Genomic DNA, 20,966 nt, shown 5'->3' on the forward strand with positions numbered 1-20,966 from the left:
GTGAGTATCATTTACTTGGGAAGATAATGCTTGTTTAAGTTTAATGCCATGTGTCGATTTCTAGTTTGCTACAGCTCCTTTTCCAGGAGCTATTTAAAAGATTTCTTAGGTTTGTGAAAGTCCAGTTGTCATAGAAGTGACTGCTTTTCTATTTCAAAATGGCAAAGCTCTGTGATTTTATTGTCACATTTATATTCTAACCTTTTCCCCTTTTACTTTACCTAGTGAAAGAACAGCTTTGGTGTTGAAGAGAAACCTCGGAAAGGAATGGGTCTTGTTCTCTTGAAGCTGTTTGCCCTGATCCCAGGAATACTGTAGAGGTTAGTGATGTGGATGCTTAAGAGCTTTTGTAGAAATTGCCTTTTGATTTGTAATTGGCACACTCTTCAGTAAATTCTGTGTGAAGCAGTGCATTTGCCTGTCCCAGAAAGAGAGTTAATTCAGGCACTGTCAGAACACGGTCGGTTTAAAACAAAATTTAGCGTTTTGTATCTGTGTAGATGCTGTAGAAATATATAGCTGGGTGATCGCAGAAGGTTGTGCGGTGCGATGCATGCTCAGGGTCAAGCTGCATTAAACCTGGACGTTTTAATTGATAGGTTTAAAAAAAAAAAAAAAGGTGAGTGATCATAATACATGAGATCATAATACATGATTATTTTTTGAGTTTTTGAAGTCTCTCATTTTTACTTTGAGAGAAGAATACTGCTCTTCAGTAGAATGACAGGCTGGGAGAGGTCCATTCTGTATCCACACAAAGGTAATGTTATCTCTACGTTTGCCTCGAGTGACTTGTATTTCAGTTTTATATCCTAGTTTCTCTGCATTATGTACAAGCTGGGTAGATTGCTTTTGTGAGTGTTTTTCCCAATAGCTATATAGTCCTGCTACAAATATTATGGCCTACAAGAGGCTTCCTCTTGCAAGTGGAATATTCAATCTAGTTTACTTTCATATTTTTTGTAAAGCTAAAGAGGATTAAGTGGATTATCACCTGATGGATTTCTTCTTCACTAGTGAAGTCAAAAAAGCTTGTATAATTATCAAATTCAGTAATGCTTTGTTTTGCTGATGAAAAATGAATGTAGCAAGTAAAATTTGATGAAGCAGGGGGAAGAGGTAGGCATGTTGAGGTGCTCCTAAGCAAAGAAGTGAATTTCCATAGGAGCAGTTGAGTTAAAATCTACTAAACCTGTCTGGTTACTGTAAAGGATTTCTAATCTTTGTTAGCTTACTTTAAAAGCATAGATGTGTGTGGTGTGGCTACTGAAGAGTAATATCCAAGCTTTGCTAGGACACCCTTTAACATACAGACCCTTTTGGAGCAAAAAGAAAAAAAACACAGTGGAAAAAATGCTGCAGCACATCAGACACAAAAAGTGAAGAGGTGACCCAATGGAAAAAGACCCGTTTAGTACAAGGAAATGCTAGTTGGCGTCGCTCTTTGAGGCGTGTAGAGCCTAACAACTGTTCTTGTAAGTGGTGCCATTTCTTATGGAGAGCTTTAGTTATTCATATGTTCTCACCATCTTTATGTTATCTGATGTAAAACTGAGAATTGTAAAATGTTCAAGGGGGAGTATCACTTCTAATTTAACAAAAGCGCACAGAAAGACAAAAACCCTAAAACACATCCTTCCATATGAAATCCTGCATCAGTGCTTTCATTCTAGCTCTGTGCTGCTGCTTTAGACTCTAATGTTTTATTCATTAATGAAAAAAAAAATAAAATCTGTCCACAAGGGGTTCTGATAGAAATATGCTCTTTTACTTTCATGGAAAATACCTTGCTCCCTTCAACCTATTGTGTTTAGATTTTTTTTTTTTTTAAATATATTCTACTTTATGGAGAATAAAAAAAGATGAAAGGTTCATCTGCTCTCCCGTTAGTCTCCCTCTTGACTTAGTAAAAGCAGTTAGTTTCAAGCAGACTGTTGAATGGAGACTGTTTTATGAATCTGTGAAGACTGTCTTATTAGTATCATGATCTGCTGTTCAGATGCTTACGTAGGAAATACTTCCTTGGCACTTTATACATCCTGTTCTTCCAGTTCCGAGGACATGCAAGAACTGGCAGAGATTATTAGCTTTGGTTTAGCGCTGCTGTGGTTATACTCCTTTCAGACCTGAGCCTGCTATATTTGATTCGGTTGGGCTGTCCATGGGGCCATGTTGATTTTCTTTCCAGCTGTGGCATGACTTACCTGCAGCTACATAGATAATAATAAAAGTCGTGATGCACTTCATAAACACATAGAAGATAATGAGATAAGGGAGGACAGCCAACGAAACATGAATTTGTCAGGGAGAAAATTACATCATGCTGATTAGTTTGCTTCCTTGACAGATGAATTGGATTACTGCATAAGGGAGGGAAGGGATAGAAGTGATACAACTTGAAGTGTACAAGGTATTGAAGGATGTTCTTTTGAATGTAATACATGTAGTGATTTTTTAAAAAATGGGATCTTCCTTAAATCGCTGTACTACAGCAGCAAAATTTATTGAAAATGGTTCAATGGAGCAGTTAACAGGGATTTGAGATCACCAGGAAAGGCATTTGAACTAGGCTTCCTTACTAGCTTGCTGTGCCTGGATTTGTCAATAATGGCATCCGTGATTTAGATGATGGAGTAGTGTCTACTTACAGAATGTGCAGATGATGTCAGTTTGGGGGTAAACAGTATGGGCATCACAAAGGGTTTATATTAAGCTGTTTGACTTTGTAATTGGGGTAAGCTAAGTGTTTGCACGTGTTCGTTTGACCTGAGTAACCCAATATTTATTTGTTATACCACAGTAACTCAGTGTATATAACCTAAGTATATTGAGCTTACTGAGTTGGATGGCCTCTTCCAACACTCTCTTTTGTTTGTGGTGCTTTTCTATCTTTTAGTAAAATTACAGCACTGAAACTTAGTACTTGAATGGGAGTGGTTGTTACCTTAAAAAATGGTGTGTCTGGATTTGAGGTCTTGGGACACTGCTGAGTTACACATGTGGAAGGCTAGCAACACTCTTGGAAAGACCCAGGATTTTTCTCTTGTGCCGGAGGGGAGCAGAAGGTTAGGCACTGTCGAGTAGGCAGCTGCTCTTGCAGGCTTCTAGCAGTGCCACCTCACTGCCTTTCCACCGATGGCATGGAAACAAATCCAGTTAGGCAGCTAACACCAGGGCTGCCTCCCTCTGTTCGGTCTCTGTAATGCAGCTAAAGCAGCTTGTCTGGACTCTGAAAGTAGGCTGCTCCTGCGGCCCCTCTTCTCTTTTTGCATTTTTGTGTGCACAGTCCAAAACATACGCTGCTGTCTGAGTGGCTGTTTGAGGTTCAGGAAGGGTGGAGGGGCAGGGAGAAGCAGTGCTCGAGGTGTTCATGATGTGGATTGTTGTTTGGCTTGTTGAAGATGTACATGAGGGAAAAATAACTTGGGTATTCTTTTTGCTAGATTGCTGGAGGAGTTATCAGTGCTTCCCTCAGCACCTCAAGCCTTATTCCTTGCAGGACTTTGCCCTAATGTTTTTTTATTTGTAGTAGTTCCTTTAATCTGACATAGAGAGAAAATGTACAAGTAGGGAGGAATGACCATATTTTTTTAAAAGCTTTTGTAGAATAAGATATGAAATGTAGAAATAATTGTTGTCTGGGATGGTGTTAGAGAAGTCTGACATACTGCTTTGTTTTAAGCTCTCTGTGATAGAAAGGGATGTTTGTGTGCTGTGCTTTTGCATGTACAATGTACTTCCCATAGCTGTCAGGTTATCATGAAAGATTAATTTGCTGGCTCCCTTAGAGGTAAGCACCAATATTTCATACTGGGTCAATAATTTTTGCTAGCGATAGATTAATGCCTGAAACTCCCTTTGAGAAGTTCCTATTTATTGGTGATTCCATAGTCTCTTATGGACATGAAATGTAGCAAGGGAAAAAATAATCTCTATTGAGGTTAATTCTGTGGAGATGCTGCTCTCTGGTTTTGTAATCCCTACTGCTGTTTTCCTGACTTCTTCCTGACTTCTCTTGCTCTTTGGTATCCTAGCAAAACTACAAATTAAGTTGATAATAGATACACCTTAGCAGCAGAGACTTGGTGCACCACTGGTGTAATTGGAATAGCAAGAATGCTGTGAATGTTTCATGCCCTGTCTTGTGTCCCAAATAGAGGGTATTGGAAGAGCTACTACTGATAAGTGGTAGCCTGTGAAAGGCAAGCCTTAGGCAATCCCTTGGAAAGACTCTAGGTCCCATGAATTGAAAGAAACCGGAGGCACAGTAAACCTAGTTTTAGAGCTTTCTCTTGTTTGATTATAACTTCAAAAAGCTGCCTGGGAGAAATCTCAAAGGCGTGTTCCTGTAGATGCAAAGTGCTGGAAAACGAAATTGATGTGCAGCAATTTTTGTAAGTGAGGAAATAACAGTGGAGAAGTGGGCTGCTGTCTGGCTGTATTGCGGTGAGAGTTTGTTAGAAATACTGTTTACTCTTCAGTGTTGCTTAAAGGTAACCGTTTTTTTTAAAAAAAAGGGGGGGGGGCACACAAAATAGTCACCCCTGTAATACCTGCATGAGAGAAGTGCTAGCAAGAAGCTACTACTCTCTACTTTGCTCCATGGTTCAGGATGATGAAACTTTTTCCTGTGGTAGAGATGGATCTCTTACTACATCTTCTACTTATTCCTCCAATATGGAAGCCCTGCACAAATACTTCCTCTAATAGGGAATGTACAGCTACTGTGAAAGGCCCTGTACCTTACACTGAAGTGCATCCTTGCTAGTAAGCTGACTGTTGCTTCTGTGCAAATTGTCAGAGTTAAACTCATCACTCTTTGGAATGATGCCATCTCTTGAACTTGGTAACAAGAGTGAAGTTGGCAACGGAGTAACTGCGGGGTTACTTTTCAGCATGCAGGATATACTCTTGTGCCCAAGGCTGTTGTTATCCAAGGGAATGTGTGTGTCCGTGTACATTTTATGTAATACTTAGCAGTGCTTGAATAAATCCCTTTACTTCAGGTACCTGAATATTGCTAACCCTCTGAGCTCTGTGTAAATTACTCAGCTTTTAGAGCGTCCTTTCTTTGTTCAAATAACAGCTATTATCAAACAAGTTGATGTAAAAAGTCCAAACACCTTCCTCTTTCTCTCGCTCCTTGTTCCCAGATTGAGCAACCTGGAGTGCGTACTTGAAGGAACATCTGCATATTCTAAGAGAGAAGTAAAATCAAATTAAAGAAAGGGATGTATGGTAAAAATGTAAAGGAAAATATGGACGTATAAGAAACCTTTGTTGTGGTATGATTGTTGCAATTAAATCCTAGCATTGAGCATTTATTTACCAATTTTTTAATGTGTTTTTGTTTGGTAACCTATTACTGGGCTTCACTCTGTTTATTGCATTGTGTTTGTCTTAAAAATAAACAAGAGTAGTTATCCTCATTCTGTGCACTACTCACTGTCAAAGCTTAAAAGGGACACGAAACTAGAGAAAAGGGATAGTGTTGAAAAAGTCATGTCTTCTCACTTATGGAGGGCAAGTTCTGTCCCCAGGTTCTTTGCATCCAGAAATGGCGAAGCACTCTGCAGGATGTCCAGGTGAGTCCATACACTTTCATAGATGCACTGCAGAAGCCAGGACTTGTAATAAATAACTAGTAAGTAATTTCTGTAGCTGTGAGTGACATTGCAATGCATTTGATATACAGTTACTGCCTTTTTTTTTTTCTTGTTGTTGTTGATGGTTTTTTTCCTTCAGCAAGGAAGGATATTTCCTTAGTGTGTGTATTGTGTGTATGTGTAGATGAATCCAAGGGCAGAATGGGAATAAACTCTGCTTCAGTAGTTGTGCTTTTACTATGTGGATGTTCAGGCTCTTCTCTGGGATAAATTTAGTTAAAAAGCAGTGACCACTGTGGTCATTTGAGTATCCTTCTGTGGCACTGGGAGAATTTTTTTCAGAGAGCTACAGCTTCAGTCCTAATTTGTTTTCTGTAGCTTTGGTTATTACTGGAGAGAGGGACTAGTATAGTGGCAAGACATAACATGCGAGTAATCGTAGTTATTGATAATGGATTTCCTTGGGAAATCCTACCACTTCTGAATAGTTGTTGTTGTTGTTAAAACAAAACACCTGGCAGTGTTGATCTGAACCAGCTGTTCTATATTGTATGGTGCTGTGCATGAAAATAGCATCGCAAGCTAGAATAGTAAATGCTGTTAAAAAAAAAGAAAGAAAAAAAAGCAGAAAGTTTAAAGTTAGGAAACACCCACATTGCCTCTGATCTAGATTCTGGTAAGAAGTGTCTCTTGTACTCCTTTTATTTTTCCAGAATAATTAGTTATATTGTAACTGAAATTTAAACAAATTTACTTTTCTATGAGATAAGAAAAGCAGGAAAAATGTTCTTACAAATTCATTTGTAAGCTATGATACATCGTTCTCATTTGCAGTGACTGTGTTGCAGACCAGATGTCTTTTTACTCCAGCATACAGGTTTTCATCTTGTTCTGCAGCTTGTGTGATTTTTTTTTTTTTATTTATTTTCGTAAAGCAGCTGTATCAGTTACTGTGGCCAGGGCGTTGTAAGGCAGAAGGAGGAATCCCTTCCCTTCAGCTTCACAGTTCTTCCTCTTCCCGCATCCCTGTGCTTGCCGGGAGGGACCAGCTGCTCTCCACAATCAAACCAGCCTGGGCACTGGTACAGCCGGCACTGGGGGATGGCGGCGCTAAGCTCGGGAGGTCCGCCTGACTGCCGGAAGGATGTTTACTAACGATGGGCTGGCAGTGGCTTGTAGGCAGAGGAACTTGATATCTCCTATTAGTAATACCTTACAAGGAGAGGATTTGAAAACCAAGATGCTTGCACTGAACTTCAAGAATTCGAGGTAGGATGAGACCTAAATGAATACAAACTATTCATATTTCTTTGCATGGTACTTTTTCCCCCCTAGACTAACATTTAATTACATGACTAGCTTCTGTGAAGTTGTACTTCTTGTTGTCAAACTCTTCTGCAGTTGTACTTGCTGTTATAAAGAGAAACTGAACCAAATGACAAGCTGAGTTTTAGTCAAAATATAATGATATTTTGAATAATGTAAATAATGTAACTGCACATAGTTTTCTGTGTTTAAGATGTTGGCTGTACAGAAGTAAGTGAAAAATAGGTAGATTATATTTGTCATTCCACCTAAGGAAGAAAATAATTTATTTTAGTTTGTCATGTGCATAGCTTTCAAAATACAGCTAATATGAGCCTGTTCTCAAGTGCGGTAGTTCTACTGTGAAGCAAGCTTGTTATCGACTTGGAAATGTAACAAAGTTGGAGAAGAACCCATTGTATTAAAATAGTAATTTGCCTGTCTCTGAGTGCTATACGCTTCTTTTTTTCTCTTTGAATAAGAGTAGCTCACTTTTTGGGGATTTCTAGCTGTCCTATTTAATCTTGCAGTATACTGCATAAGATTCTGTCAAGAAAGCATTTATTCACTGTGAAATATAACTTTCATTTTGGCATTATTGCCAAGCAGGAGTAGAACATGGGTAATGGAGTGGAAAACAAAAATACTTTTGAAAGTAGTTATGGTAAATAATACATACACCAACCCCATTACTGGCAATAAAAAATAAGCTAAATAAGCATGGATTTTTGAAAATGTTGCAGCTTTGTCCCTGTGTGGGAGACACCAACCTTAACGTCCAAGAATATCTACGCCCACTCCAGTCACTTAAGTGTGCTAGTGAACACCAGAAAAAAATTTTCAGCAGTGCTAAATACTTGATTGAAGAACTGGGGAGACCTGGAAGAATACATTCACTTGAGCAATTAATACTGCTTTTAAAGTCTGCAGTTTTAGTCTGCTTTGTAGGTTTGTGTTTGTGGGTTTTTGGTTTGGGGTTTGTCTGGTGTGGGGTTTTGTGTGTGGGTTTGGTTTTTTTCCCTCCTTTTTTTTCTATTTAATGCTTTATCTGCCACGTTCACTGCTGAGGGATGGAAATCTTCTGGCTCAGTGGGGTACTTCTAAATGAGAAGAGCTGTATCCTGCCTTGGTTCTGTCCCAGTCTTCCTCTGCAAGCCTGGTAGCCCTCTTGACAGACTACCTGGTCATCTGGGAGCAGCAGCGTCTCTTGTGTGTTAGTGGGGAGCTAGAGCTGTTTTCTGTAAGGAAAGATGCAGTGTCAGCTATTTTCTCTTCACTCCGAGCGAGGCTCCTGAGAAGAGTCTCCATGTGCAATGTGGGGAGGCTGTTTCCAAAGCCAGGGCTGGGAGCCCAAGGTGAAGTCTAGCTCTGCCTGAAGTCCTCAAGGCACAGTGTGGTGTTTGAAGGCTGAAGACGAGACTGAGAAGGGTCAAATTGCTTTTATCTGCAATTTGTAACTATCATCCCCAGAGGATCTTCTGCCACCCAACAGAGAAGGTGCGGGGGAGGAGGAGGAGCAGAAGAGAGGGAAGGTGAGGAGAAAAGACAGTGCTTTTCCCCCATCATTACAATACTTCCCTAGTTACATGAAACACAGGAATCTTTATTGGTTTTCCCAGTGGCAATGCGTCTGCTGGAGCAACGAAGCTAGTGAAGGGTCTACAGCACAAATCTTATTAGGAGTGGCTGAGGAAACTGTGGTTGTTTAGCCTGGAGAAAAGGAGGCTCAGGAGAGACCTTATTGCTCTCTACAACTACCTGAAAGGAGGTTGTAGCAAGGTGGGTGTTGGTCTCTTCTCCCAAGTTGCAAATGATGAAATGGGAGGAAATGGCCTCAAGTTGCACCAGGGGAGGTTTAGATTGGATATTAGGAAATTTTACTTCACTGAAAGGGTTGTCAAACATTGGAACAGGCTGCCCAGGGAAGTGGTTGAGTCGCCATCCCTGGAGGTATTTAAAAGATGTGTGGATGTGGCACTTAAGGACGTGGCTTAGTAGTGGACTTGGCAGTGTTAGGTTAACAGTTGGACTTGATGATCTTAAAGGCCTTTTCCAACCTAAATGGTTCTATGATTCTATGCTGTATGGTATGCAGCACTTGGTTCCAGTGGAGCTCAGTGGATGTCTTTGGACTGTCCTAGTTTCAATGTAGGGGAACCCCATCTGAGAAAAGTCAGTTCAAGAGTAGTCTGTTACATGTCATTGTCCACGGTGCCCAGCTTCCCCATCGTGCTTACAGAGAGGCCTTTGCCTGGGGATGTGTAGGGGGTGATCAAGTTCAGCAGCTTCCTGTTGGGTGCAAACACACAGTGGAATAATGCAGTAGTTGGAAGAGATCTGTTATTGTCTAGAAGGCAGTAGTGATGTGTATGCAAGTATTTCTACTGCTTTTCCATACATCTCTGGTCTGAATTGCTAATTATAAGGTCTTGGGCTGTTTCATTTGGTTTGCACTTAAGAATACTATGATATGCAACTGAAAAGAGGTTGTGATCATTCACCCTTATTTACTTCCTATTGCTTCATAAATAAACAAGCATTTGTGCCCAGGGTTTAATGCTGATTTTAATCCTGATACACTGCTGTTTCTTTTGCACTCTTTCTGACTAGATGGTAGCAGAGAGAGGAATTTTATTACATCAGCCAAGCATGTGCTGGTAGGATCATTTTGTTGTTTTTCTTATCCAGGTTGTTAGAAACAACCTGGGCAGCTCTATGGAGGCAAATTTTACAGGTAACCGGGCTTCTACTTACTGCTCTTTCATGTGTAAATTTCCTAAAGGCAGAAGAAATGTTCTCCTTTTGGGTATATAAATGACTGTTTTCCGTGGCTGGAGGAAGTTCATGCTTTAGATTGCTGTTGGGAAGCAAAAACACTACCACCACTACCACCACCACAAACGGGGACCAACTTTGTGTAATACCACGCTCCTTTTAAAAAAAAATCTGGTGGCTTTTTTTTAGCTAAATATCAGAACTGTGCTTAGACTCACTATTGTCATTACTGAACATGCTGTTTGGGACTACTGTCTTTAGTGCACGGTCTTACTGCTTAGATGTAACAGTCTGTCCCCTGTTCCAAGTTCACAGGTTTCCCCCCCCCCCCCTTACTTGGAAAGGCAAACAAACCAAAGCACTCTTCCCCATTCCTAATAACAGCTCATTGTTTCATTGTTGATTCTAGTAGAATAACTTTTCTAGGAAGGCTTTTTTACTTCACTTGTTTACTGTTAATGCAAGAGCTGCCCTCTGGAGCAGGGTGGTTTTTTTTTTTCTTATGCCTTTGTTGATGTCTGCATGTCAACCAAGCACACGCTTATCTCTTCAGATCCCAGATTATTTTGCTTTTTTGTTTGTTATTTTGTGTGTCGTCGTGTCTGTCCCCTGCCCGCCCCCCCCCCCCCCTTTTTTTTTTCCAGGGGCTTCTTAGAAGCTTTTCACCTCCTGAATGGCCTGGTTTAGTCATTGCCATGCAGTTCAGGTTGGCAAAGTAAAATTTCAGTTCTGCTCTATTCCCAACGGGCTGTAACTGGCATTCTGTTTGTCCAGTTAATGCAAATCAGTTTATTCAGGCCCTTTGAAAACAAAAAAAACCCCAAGAAAAAAGGCATTCAAAAATGTTCAAGATATTTTACCACAGAACGTAGCAAGAACTCATTAATTAGAATTTGCTCTCCAAAAATATTGAGGAAGCAAATAGCCTGTTTGTTTTACCAGTTGTTACCTATCTTTATAGTATTCAGCAAACTTTTCCTGACACTGCATAAATTAGTTGTTTTATAAACTTTCAGTGTAATGTTCTGATTCTGAATAATCTATCGATTCCTTCATTTCAGATGATTTTGCTGAGGTGCAAATGTTTCTGAGATGTTTCGTATCTTCCAGCGTATGTTCAAAACCAGAACGATGTTTCAGTACTTGCTTTCCTCCAATATGTTTTTCAGCTGTAGGTGTTAATAGCAGTACTCAGGTTTGCTGGATAATTTGTGTTTGCTTTTCTGTTGTCTTGCCAGCTAGCACGTGTGAATGGGGATAATTCACACCTGCAAGAGTGTCCAGTTGCAAAGTTCCAGATTAACACTGATCTGGTAAATTTTAGTTTCCAAAAGTAATCTGCTGTGTTTATAATATATGCAAACTGAGAACACTGAAAACCAGAACTTTTATTCTCTCAGTCTGAAACTTGTTAATTTACTAGGCACAATTTTCCTGTAAATGAGTGTTCCAAAAATACATGTCAGTGGAGAAATTTCTCCTATTTTTGTCATTATCTTTTGTGTCTGTGCTCTAACCAACTTGTACTTTCCTTCTGCCTGTCAGGATTTTTGCATTGCACACATTTTTGTCTCCTCAGTTACCACGTTTCTCTGGTAAATAGTGTCCTTTGCGCTCCTTGAAGGAGAGGAGGAATTGTACTCCCAGAACTAGTTCAGACTTTGTTGCAGTCAGGGCAGGATTGCCAGCTTGAGACCACATTGGAACAGGTCAAAGGAGTGGAAAAAACAGCATAGTGGTATGATTGCACAAGCATGAGCAAATAGTTCCTCGGAGCCTGAATGTCTATGAATGAACCACCTGAACGTGCTAACGCAGGTCTCTAACATAATACCTATATAGAGCCACTACTTTGATCTTTACTGTAACCGATGATTAGGGTTAATGAAAGATGGTAAGATTCCGCCCCCCCCCCCCCCGCAGCGACCATTCCTCATCTCCTAAAACAGCAGAAAGGCTTCTTTTACACATGAAGAATTTTATTTGGTCCTCAGCCCTGCAATGGCAATATATTTTTGCCTTGCACAAATGATTTAAAACATTCTTCTGGCATAAATATTACCTTTTTTTCCCGAACCTAAGGAGATGCCATGGAGCAAACAGTTTGAGGTATGGAATTTCAGACTTCCTTCGTGGCTAGCAAATCTAAACTGGTTTTTGGAGATCAGATATATGTTTATATGCAGATGAGGTGATTAAAGACTTTGCATTTAAATTCACAGGTGAAGCTGTGTGGAACCCTGCAGTTAAATGTGGATTTCAGGTAGCCTTAGGGATGGACTGTATTTCTTGGTCTTGTTTTGTGAAGAGATGAAGGACTGTCTGTACTGTTATAGGTACCTCAAAGATGACGTTTTCTGCATCTCTTAGTTGGACGTTGATGCAATGTTTATTACATGCTATTTGGCTTCTGAAGTGTGAAAATTAGTCATGAAATTTCCCTGACCTTTTTCAAAACCCACTTTTAAACAAGTGGTGGATGTATCTATTCAAGTGCTTACAGAAGCAGAATTACCTTTTGGTTCTGGGGGTAGTGTGTGGTAGTTCAAGATAAAATGACACTTCATCTTTCATTTTAGTTGAAAAAGATGTAGAGTAAAAAATGCAAAGGCAGAAACCTTAAATGAATATGTGTGGTCAGTTTAAATAGCCTGTATTTGAGCTTTCTGGCTGTTTGCTTTGTGGGCATTTGCAATTGTTTAGCTTGATTATCAGTTTATTACTGAGCTGAAAAATGGGAGTCCTTAAGTCTTGTTAAAGGCTTGCTTAAAGAAAAGCAGTACTGAGAATTGTTTTTGTGCTGGTGACAGATCCTAATGTGTGCTAAATGAAGATGTAGGAAGCAATTTTATCAGCATCTAGCCAAAAATCATGTTCTAGATGCTCTGTGGACAGTTTTGCTCCTGCTAGGAAAAGGTGGCACATGTGCTTGCTTCCTCGTGCGCTGTCTCTTCTTTGCTCTCTGTAAAACTGACTTGTAGCTCCTTCCTGTTTGATAAAGCTAGGAGTTTTGAGCACCATCCCCAAATATCTATGAACAATGATTATAATCACATCCTTTACCTCCACACGTGCATCAGTAGTCCTTCATGCTAGGTAACTGTTGTTCTTTGCTATTGCACTAAAAAATAAAGTTGAAGTAGGCTCTTCAGTCACAAGGGCATAATGGATGGTGGGTCTGCACTTGAGATCTTAAAGTTGTCTGTGCTTTTTGTGTATGGAAATGGAAGCAAAGAAAATTGATGCAACTTGAACCGTGGTTTGGAGAAGTACTACATATTGTTTTCAGCTGTGGTAGGATTTAATACTTCATTTTACAGGCTTTATGTTTCAGAGGTGGCAGAAGAAATGTTTGTAGCTTGGAAATACTTTATTAAAGTACTGGAAGTAATTTTGGGAAATTTTGGGAGATTTTGTGGTTATTAACTAAAGAATTAGAAAATGCAATGATAGGCTATCTTCTAGACATAAGCTATACGCTAGTAAGTCAGGAAAAAAATAGGCTATAAGCAGAAGTAAAAAGCAGTACTTTATTATTTGAACAAAATTAACCGCAAAAACTTAATTTTGTTCAAATAACTTCATATAACTGAAGTTCATTTTCATTTAAGTTAATACTAAATAAGAAATACATGCATCATTATTCTTTAGTGGGACAGCTTTCCTCCATCCCTGCAGCGTAGGTCAAAAGTATCACTGTTCTTTAAATGTTGTCCTTTTTCACTGAATGTAAAACATTAACCTTCAAGAAGGTACAAACCACAGGAAATCTACTCTATCAGCACTTGCTATTATGTGTCATTATCATGAATAATTTGTGGGAAATGGACCTAGAAAGAAGACTGATAGTCCATGTTTTATATCTGTATCTTTCTCGCTAACCAGTTACTGAAGTTCTTCATATTTGTTGAAGTATTAAGATTTTCTGTTTGCAGCAATGTCAAGGCATTAAGGTCAGACTGAGCATAAGAATAGCATCGCTAATGTTGCAAGTAACAAAGGTATTGTACCTTTAAATACTCATCTGATTTGAGTTTAGAGAATTCATGTTCTGAATTAGGATAGCAAGCCTTTTCTTTTCTTTTTTCTTTCTTTTTCTTTTTTTTAGAGATGTTAAAGCAAAACATAACCTTATTTAATTCTCTGGTTTGGACACTACCTGTGAACTGAAAGAGACACCTCTGTAAGCATCTCTTCAACCTCTAGAAACAAAACAGTATTTCATTAGGTTGGCCTCTGCACTTAGATTCATCTAAAAAAGGGACGGTTAAGCTTTCAGGTGATAACATAAGGTTCCTTGAGATAAGTTTTAAAATATTTCAGTGCAAAGGGGGAAAAAAAACCAAACCAAACAACCACAAACAAAAAAAACCCCAAACAAACCACAAAAGCCACAACCCTGAGAGAATAGTACGACCTTGCAAATCCTTGCCTGCGCACCTTCCTTAATAATACTTTGCAATACGAAAGTTGGAGTGGGAATTGATGGTGTTTTCCTGTTGGGAGGATTTCTCAATGCAATAGTTCTTGTTTTAACCAGATGACTAGCTGTTTAACAAGAGGAAAACTTAGCACAGGAATAGCCACTTTTATTACTGAGTCGGCACGCTGGCTTTGGTCCAGGCCCTGTCTTACAGGGACCAGGTGATATTCCCCAACTGAGCACGTGCTAGTTCAGTCCATCAGGGAGAGCTGATGGCTTCCTTTTCAGCAACACAGCTTCCTTGTGCATGATTTTCTTTGTGTGTAAGTAGCTGGTTTTTGTTTGGTGGGGGGGGGAATGGGAGGAAGTAGTTGTGTTCCTCACTTCCCCTCCTACTGATTTTTTTGCCTATAAAGAGAATTTATTATTCCTGTTCAGTTCTAAGGACAAATGGATGTGTATCTAGTCTGTAACAGCTCTTTATTGTTTCTTTTGAAGGCCAGAAAAATGTCCTTTTTAATAGTGCATCTTGATGATCATCTTCAGAATGTTAGTATTAACCACATGGGTAGGGAATCTTAAAATCAGGAAAGAAATAACAGAAGTAGTGTGGAGGGAAATAACAGGTATGGAATTTATTGATTGTAATGGACTAATGTGATTCATTGTAGCAACAAGGTATCTTAAGTTTCATTTTCCTGACATAGATGGGGTGGAGGTGTGTGCTGGTGTCCCATTATAATCTGCAAAGAAAGAAATTGATTCCTGTTTCGCTGCTAAGCTGCTGATGTAATACCAATATAGTGCCTGGAGAAACACTTGTGACTGTAATTACGAAGCAGATAATTACCTAGCTGCTTATTTAAATAACACCCTTCTGGAACTATATGCACAGCTTGGACCTATAATAGCTATTGTGAAAATAAGTGTGTCTCATGCAGCTTCTGTCTGTCTACTTTTTTTCTTCACAAATGTTTTGATAGCTCTAGTAGTATTACCCATACATTATCATACTCTAACTTGTGTTAATGATTATATGTGCATGTTATGTTTTTCTCGCAGTGTCTGTCTTTGAGCTTTTTAAGTTGTTGGTATTTTATGTAAGGTAGTTATGATCATTTGTCCAACAGCTTCCACTAAAAGTAGAAGTTACCTCTTGCACTAACTCCAGTGAAACTTCTCGGGAATCTCATGGGTTCATCTTGTAGGATTCCCATATAAATTTAACAGAAAAGTGAAGAACTTGGTGAATGGGTTTATATCAGAGCTGCTCAAATGGGTCAGCCTTGCTTATGCTTACAGGAAAATGTGCAGCCATCGGACAGCCAGTGCAAGAAAACAAAGGGTGCTCATGCTGTGCCTTTACTGCTTGCTTCATTTTTCTTCACATGGAGACTTCTAATTCTACCACTAGGAGAAAACAGCAATGTGTTTTACAAGAGCAACATTTTTATTGTTGCTGTCTCTGTGCATGTTTGAAATCTACTAGTCAAGTGCCTTATTTTAGTTTTGGTCCATACAGAGCATGATGATACGCAACTGCCATTAACTCACCTTTTTAGCTCAAGTAGCAGAAGATGGGTGCAGTGGGTTGAGCTGCTTCAACCCTGCTGATAAACCACGTGCCTGTCATTGTGAGGCTGTGTTACAGAGCTTCCGCTTGCTTAGTTTGCTCTTTCAAAATAATTTCTAACTTCTTACTCAGCTTAAAAAAGCCAAAGACTCAGCGGCTGGACTGTCCAACTCAAAGGTTCCCTTTGAGGAGTATGCCTGCTTGGACCTGCTGGGGGAAGTAATTAATCAGGGCTGTGTAGTAAAGAACGTGTGGCTGCACCGGGCTGTACATGCTAGAAGAGGGGATGTGAGGCAGGGAAGAGCCTCCTCTCCTGAGAACCAGCGACTGTCCTTGCCTCTTCCACAAAACTCCTCATGACATTTTTGGAGTTGGTCTCTAATTGCATCCTTTGTGTACTGGGTATCTAGCTTCAAGATCACAAGTTGACGGGGAAAGGACATCAGCTGGTCTCTAAGGGTTACAATGCAAGCAAGCAGAGAGATTCAAGCATTACAAGATGCCACGTAGGATTAGCTACTCTCCAAAGTTTCTTAAACTAGATATCCGGATTATTAGACACCACCAATTTTAGTGTAAGGTGTGTGTGTCTGTTCATTGTGTGTATATTGAGGCTGTTAACACGCTTGTGCTGTGGGGCAGATTTATGAAAATAAGTTGATTTAATAGCTGTGAGGCATTCTGATCTCGCAGTGATGAGCAGGACAGAAGAACCCATGAGGAAATGCATCACTGTGTGTGCAGAGCACGCTTTCAGTTTGGGTTGCAGTAACCAAGATGTAGCATCACGCTCAGAGGGATGAAGTAACAAAGTACTGAGCAGCTGCTTGTGAAGCGAGGGCTGTGTCCAGCCTGCCTGCTGAGAGAGGCAGGAGGCCCTTTGGGGGACTCTAGGAAGTAAGTGTGCAATTTAAGACTCTACTGTAATGCATGCGCAGAGCCAGGCCAAATTCAAGCTCTACAACCAGTTACAAGACAGGTGTTCCCTAACTTGTGAGTTTGCTTCTCTTAAGGTTCTTTTTGTGTAGGCTTTTGCTGTGCAGGGCGCTTGATTGCCGTGTGCTATAAGCAAGCAGTCGTGAACAGGTGACTTGTCTGTTACTGCAAATACTGGAATCCTTTCAGTTTTGGCATTAAGGAGACTGCCAGGCCTTAATGCTGAATTCAGGTCATGTGTGGTGGTTACAGCTGACTGTGAACACTGTGCAGATGTTTTCACTTAGTAGAACAGGAGGGTCCTTTCTTCTAGATATTTTTTGTTTGTAGTAAAATGTTTAGGTGTACTGCTTTCTCTTTTGCAGGCCTAAGCCTAAACAAAGAAAACCTCAGTCAGAATATTTATACAGGACATAGTAGCAACATACCACCGTCCTTTCACTCAGCGAACATGTGTAATGTTCTGGTGCAGTATTTCTAATGTATCGTTCCTCTGATGATTTTAGTTGTTTTTTTTTAATTTTCTTTTTTAACATTTTTTTATTTTAGGTGAGCTTAAACATCTCAATGTTTTCTTAGGATAAGTAAGTTCTGGTACTGAGATTCACAATGAGGAAGCTTTTGCCTGCTGTAAACCATGAATAATCCTTCTCACGTGTCTAAGATTTGGGCCTGATGCTGGAGCTCCCAGACCCCACAGCCGTCTTCCTTGTATTTCCATAGGTAATCTGTGCTGTGATAATCAGAAAAAATATCACTGTATTTGGACTGGCAAAAGTAAATCACAGAAATTCTTTCAGATTTCTTGTACAATATATTTCAGATGACGTTGCATGGAGCCCACGCTAGCCTTTTTTCTAATAGGACAGAAACACAGTAGGACTCAACTCTGGAATAATTCCACAAGTAATATCTACTCTGCTTGAAATTAATATATTGTGTACATTCGACTTGATCTGCAGTGGGATTGAGGGTAGACTTCACATAATTCAGAAGACTCAGAATGAGCAGAAAATACTGCCAGAAAAATCTGATCCAGAGGGCAGATAATATTGTCTAAGAAAAGCAGCATATATTGCTAAGATCTCTGTGTGTACATGTCAGTGTTACTACCCCTATCTTCACTTGGTACAGTGCAACATAGACTCCGTATCTGTGAGAAACATCAAGGAAGTGAATACTTTATAGTAAAGGATATTCGCAAAGCAGTGTCTTCTAGGAAGATTTTCTTGAGCGTTGCAGGGACATCTTTGGGACAGAAATCTGAAATTCCGTGGCGTTGTGGTGTTTGGTTTTTAGTGGTGGGGTTTTTTTGTTTTTGGTTTTTTTGGGTTGGAGTTCCAACTGAATTAAGTACACAAATGGAATATGTCAATTTTGTAGTGTCTTTTGGTTACTTCTGGAAAAAACCCCAAAGGAAATTAATTTGGATGTTATTTACCCTATGTTACATCCGTTCTCCCCTCCTCTCTGCCCCATCTCTTACGTTGAGGTTGAATACGTGATTGTACTGGGGAGTAGGCAGGAGGGACCGTGACTGTCTTGAGAAAGTGAGGACTACTTTAATTGTTCTCTGCATTTGTCATTCCTCTGGGTTAAAACTGCCCCAGTGGACGTAAATGGATTGCATCTTGGAGAAGCTGTCTCAGTAGGCTCCTGTTACACTGGGAAAATAGTGCGTAACATTTATTTGGACTTCTCTGACTACAAGAAAATTGTCAGATCTAGAACTACAACTGTGTGGCTGAACCAGTGCAAATTCCTGTTCTAGGTGTGTGCTTAGGCTGAATAAAGTGATAGGATTTAAAAGAAAAATTGAACGCACTAGCAAAAGTCTACAGCAGTGGTGGATTCAATAACAACATGCATTTTGGGTGTTGGATTTAGAGTTCTCAGCATTTTGTGAATCATAAAAAGAAATTTAAAATATTATCTTTAAAAGATTTTATGAAAAACAAAACACAGACTTTTTTCCTGTTGCTTAGACAGTGAAGTTTTGTCTCTTTGAGCTCAGATGTGGTATTCTGTTAGTTTACATGTTATTACAGTGAGAGAAGAGTTCCCAAACTGAAGAGTTTGGGAAAAGGTGTGGGTTTCTGGAGGAAACGCCTCCAGAAACTGTGCTGTTTCATTTTAAACTGTGTGAATCATGCTGATTTGAAGTTTGTTACCTGTGTTATTTCTTAGGGATAATACACTAAAAGACAACATCCCATTCTATCTCATTTTTCTTCAAATGTGAAAAGCCAATGCAGATTTCCAGCATGGGCTGACAGTTGCTGGCTTGCACATTAGCTTAGCTTTTGTAATAATCCAATTTAGCTTTTTTTGATGACTTCTCATCAATTTCATAAATTGGTTTTTTGCATTTTACCAAAATGTTTGTTAGCATCAGTTCCTAATTTTTCTTGCATGTTAGTAAAATTCTGTTTTATGAAGACATTCCAGAAAGGTATTTCATTCTTGGGTTAGACAGAGAATATTTTTCTTTTGTTAATGCTTCTTACTATTGGTTAATTATCTTTGGTTTTAAAAGTGTAGTCCTTGTTTGTAGCTGGTGTTACTTTCCTGGCTTTAGCACCCACCTACTGTCTTTCCTCACAACTTAATCTCTGGGTTTGAGTTCTTAAGTAATGGATATTTTCCCTCCATTACTCTAGTCATAGCACTTTTGGAATCATCACTTGTCCCTTTGATAGTTGACCCTTCATGGTAACCTCTCTTTTTGATAATGTAAATGTTTTTTGCTGTGAGACGTTTTCTACCCTTGAATAATTTTTATAGCTGTTACTGATCTTTGTTTTTCCAACCGCCTTTAAGCGATGAGAGGTAGACATTACAATTCTGTGGAGTATTTCATTGTTGGTCTCTTTAACCTCATGTATGGAGCTGAAACTTTTTCTTTGTTTCCCCCCCTTACTCCTTCCCTTACTTGAACGTAGTTGTGAGAATAGTCCCTTTTGCCACAGTGTCCAATTGACTACATCTGTTGAGGGATTTAACTGCTCTGACCCTCTCAACTCTTGTGCAAAGTCCTGCTTGATAGACTTCAGTCTCACGTTCAGAAGATTTGGTCCATGTTGTTTTGAAGACTAATACAGGGCTAAATACAGACACTATGTCATATCTGTCAGATGTTTTAAAACATTTGGGCACCAATGATATGGTAAAGTAGAGCCTGGGCAAGATCAAGCAGGACTTCAGAGCCCTCGGGGGATGAGTGAAGGTGATGGGCTCAAGTGATCTTCTACTTTATCTTGCCAATCAGAGATAGGGGTGCAGGCAGGGGTTGACACATCATGCAGATCAACACCTGGCTTTAGCTTCTGTGATCACAGGACATTCTTCAGTGAATACAGATTGCTGGGGAGAGAAGGGATCCACATACCTATAAGTGGAAAGAGAATCTTTGTTGGCAGATTGGCTAACTTAGCGAATCACGCTTTAAACTAATGAGCCTGGGGGATGGGGTCCAAAGCCAGGACACTTAAGTACTCACAAGCAGCAAGGTGGATGAGTGCACCTATCAGAGCAGTGATGAATGTGCCCCAACCCTCCAAAAAGGTTCCACCAAAAAGGTGAGAGAGTTGACAGTCAAACTGAAATGCTTCTCTACCAATGCATGCAGTGTGGGTAACAGCCAGGAGGAGCTGGAAAGCTGTCATCTGACCACTGTCACTGAAACTTGGTGGGATGAATCACGTGATTGGAGCACTGCAATTGATGGCTAGAAACTGTTCAGGAGGGACAGGCAAGGAAGGAAAGGTGAGGGTGTTGCCCTCTATGTTAAAAAATTCATTGATTGCCCAGTGCTTTTTTTGAAACAGCAATGCACAGGTCAAGAGCTCATGGGTGAAAATTAGAGACCAAGCCAACAAAGGAAACGTCATGGCTGGTGTTTACAACAGACTGCATATCAAGGGGAGGATGTTGATGAAGTGTTCTTACTTCAACTACAGGAAGCATCACACTTGCAGGCCCTGATTCTGCTAGGGGACTTCAGCCACCCTGACATCCACTGGAAAAGATGATCTTTAAAGGTCCCTTCCAACCCAAAACATTCTATGATTCTAAAACAAGTTTCTTGTGCTTCAGGAGGGAGAAGACCGAGGTGTTCTTCTGCAGACCCGACAGCTGAGGTGTGAGATGAACAATAGCTCTATTGGATAGCCTTGTCTATTTGCCATAGGAAAGTCAGGAAAAAATTTAAGCATGCCTCTGTATGATAAAGCCAACGTCTGAGAGAGTTCGAAGGTCTTGTTTGATTAGATTTTAAAGTACGTAACTGGTACTGATTTTATTCTAGAATTATTTTGAGAATACTTTGCAATATGTAGATAACACTGCT

General features: G+C 39.8%; 1 protein-coding gene across 5 annotated transcripts in view; it reads left to right on the top strand.

The window, feature by feature from the left end:
* WDFY3 (WD repeat and FYVE domain containing 3) overlaps window positions 1–20,966 on the top strand; it is a 182,604-nt gene that overhangs the window by 36,622 nt on the left and 125,016 nt on the right. For 3 of the 5 annotated variants that reach the window (XM_072863212.1, XM_072863214.1, XM_072863215.1), the window contains exon 2: window positions 226–320. The exons of 1 other annotated variant lie outside the window; for it this stretch is intronic. The gene's annotated coding sequence lies outside the window, so the exon portion shown is untranslated. Of the gene's footprint in view, window positions 1–225; window positions 321–20,713; window positions 20,758–20,966 lie in introns of all 5 variants that reach the window. One more of the 5 variants, XM_072863213.1, reaches the window with a different exon arrangement.

The sequence above is a fragment of the Ciconia boyciana genome, chromosome 5 (assembly GCF_034638445.1).
Source record: "Ciconia boyciana chromosome 5, ASM3463844v1, whole genome shotgun sequence".
NCBI classification, from domain to species: domain Eukaryota; kingdom Metazoa; phylum Chordata; class Aves; order Ciconiiformes; family Ciconiidae; genus Ciconia; species Ciconia boyciana.